This window comes from Otolemur garnettii, unplaced genomic scaffold (assembly GCF_000181295.1).
Source record: "Otolemur garnettii isolate 467f Iridium unplaced genomic scaffold, OtoGar3 scaffold00223, whole genome shotgun sequence".
In the NCBI taxonomy this organism is placed as follows: Eukaryota; Metazoa; Chordata; class Mammalia; order Primates; family Galagidae; genus Otolemur; species Otolemur garnettii.
In genome coordinates, this window is record NW_003852618.1 from 737734 (window position 1) to 740369 (window position 2636).

At 42.8% G+C, this 2636-nt stretch overlaps 1 non-coding gene across 1 annotated transcript; it reads left to right on the plus strand.

Moving 5' to 3' along the window:
- Window positions 1–1152: 1152 nt before the first annotated feature.
- TRNAA-AGC lies at window positions 1153–1224 on the plus strand. The gene has a single exon. It is a non-coding gene; the product is annotated as a tRNA-Ala (tRNA).
- The last annotated feature ends 1412 nt before the right edge of the window (window positions 1225–2636 follow it).

Here is a 2636-nt window from a genome sequence, read left to right on the forward strand (position 1 = left end):
CAAAACAGCCGCTCCCAGCCTGGGACTTTTGTTTTTAATTTTGGCATTAATTTATAGTACCATTGCAGATAATAGTCAAAGAATGTTGTTTGCATTCTTTCTATTCTTTGGAATTTGTTGAGATTTTCTTCGTAGCTTAAGTTGTGGTCAGTTTTCATGAATGTTTCATAGGTGCTACAAACGGAGTGTGGGTAGAAAAGGCATACGGCGCCCAGACATTCTCAGGACCCTAATCCGTCTCCTTGATTATTTCTGGTAGCGGTCTAGGGATCCCTATTTCTGTTAAAAAAAAAAAAAACCATGTTTATTCTTTTCGTATGTGACCTTCTGCAGACTGGTTTTAAAAATTAGTTCAAGTATAACTGACGTTCTTTTAATCTCTGATTGGCAAAGGATTGAGGAATCCTTTTATTTACCACATCACTCGTCTGTTTGCCCATAAAAACAACTTCCCCAATGTTAGCGAGGTTCTGTCAGGTTGTTGGACTGAAAGGGAGAGGCCTAGAGCCTCTGAGAAAGAGATTGGTGAACCAGACAGGGCGCGCCGAGGGATTCCTGAACCCCTAAGTCTTCTGCGAGTTTAGTCCCGGCCTCCACGTCGCCTTCAGCGAATTCTTCGGTAGGCGAGAGCATTCTGCCGAAAGGGGGCGCGATCACAGCTGGCGCCCCTTCCTCGGTCCTCGCGTTCCGGTCCTCACCTGGGTGGGTCTCAGCGCTGGAGTCTGCGGGAGAGTGGCTGCGACTGACGCGAACTGCTCTGCGTTTGTCCTAAGTTTTCTGTCCGCGCTTGGATCTAATACGGGCTCTTATTTTTGTATCTCCCGCATTGTATTCTGTGGCCTTCTGGCAGCCCTTTCAAACAATGAAAAAAGAGAGGGAGAGTGAAGACATTAGAAACTTCATCCCGGGGCTCTTCTAGTACTGGAGAGAAGTGACTCCGACTGACGAGCCTTTCTAGGACCACCAACAAAGGCTTTTGGTCTAGAATGGAGTTTACTCGTCTGTCAGTGAAGCGGCACACAAAACCTAAGTTTAAGATTGTAGAAATAAGCCAGGTTAGGAGAATGGACTTTGGCATGCTTTCGGTATGCTGAAGCATAGCAAGATGGTGTATTCTGTCTTGAATACATTCCCGAGAATACGACGCTATGGGGGGGTGTAGCTCAGTGGTAGAGCGCGTGCTTAGCATGCACGAGGCCCCGGGTTCAATCCCCGGCACCTCCATTTTTAATCTTGACCGATAAGCGTAAATTTGATTTTATTCAGGTTTTAGGAGAATCTTACCTATCTTGCCTGAGCCTAAATTGCCATATTGTGTCTCATCTCTGCAGCCGGGTTTTATTCACAGTACTAAAGCTCTTATTGTTTATTTTATTGGTGAGCCAGGCTTAGGGCTGGGCAGAACTTACAGACTCTAAGACTGAGAAGCTCCCAAGCCCAAACCATGCCTGAAAACTTTACATTGCTACCAATCTCTGATTGGCAAAGGATTGAGGAATCCTTGTATTTACCACATCACTCTATCATGTCTGTTTGCCCATAAAAACAACTTTCCCAATGTTAGCGAGGTTCTGTCAGGTTGTTGGAGGTCAAGGTGGGTAGATCGCCAGAGCTCGCAGGTTCCAGATCAGCCTGAGCCAGAGCAAGCCCTCGTCTCTAAAAATAGCCAGGTGTTGTGGTGGATGCCTGTACTCCTAGTTACTTGGGAGGCTGAGGCAAGAGATTTGTTTGAGCCAAAGAGTTTGAGGTTGCTGTGACCTGTGACCCCAATGAATCCCCAACCAAAAAAAAGAAAGAAAAGAAAAACAAAACAAAGAAATGCCATTCATATGTCTGCAGGTTTCCTAAATATAGTAATTGGATATGAATAAGTTCTCTCTCCTGATCTAGTTTTCAGAAGAATCTTAGATGTTTGGAATTTATTCTACTACTTTCCTATGGAGAGAGAATGGAGAAGCATGAATCCTATGTACTCAATTTTGATATGAGGACAATTAATGACACAATGGGGTGGAGGAAGGGGAGAGCAGAGAGAGAAAGAAGGAGGGAGTGGTGGGGAAAGGAAGAGCAGAGAGAGGGAAGGAGGAGGGAGTGGGGTCTTGGTGTGTGCCACACCTTTTGGGGGCAAGACATGATTGTAAGAGGGACTTTACCTAACAAGTGCAATCAGTATAAACTGGTTTCTTGTATCCTCAATGAATCCCCAACAATAAAAAAAAAAAAAGAAAGAAAAGAAAAACAAAACAAAGAAATGCCATTCATATGTCTGCAGGTATCCTAAATATAGTAATTGGATATGAATAAATTCTCTCTCCTGATATGGTTTTCAGAAGAATCTTAGATGTTTGAAATTTATTTTACTACTTTCCTATGGAGAGATATTTGAATAATGTTGTAAGCAGAGAGTCTGAATGTTGTCATGTAAAATTAATAAGTAATACAGTGTTTAGTGTATCTTTGGAAAAACAGAAAAACAAAACTTCTTTGTAAGGAGCTTTTTGGTAATCTAACTGGTATGTAGGTTTCTCCAGGTGTGATTTAGAGGATAATTCTGGAAACTTTTGTAATTGTACTTTTACACCATCAAACAGCCTAGATAATTTTCTCCTCATTCTCCCAACACTTGGGAGCTCAAA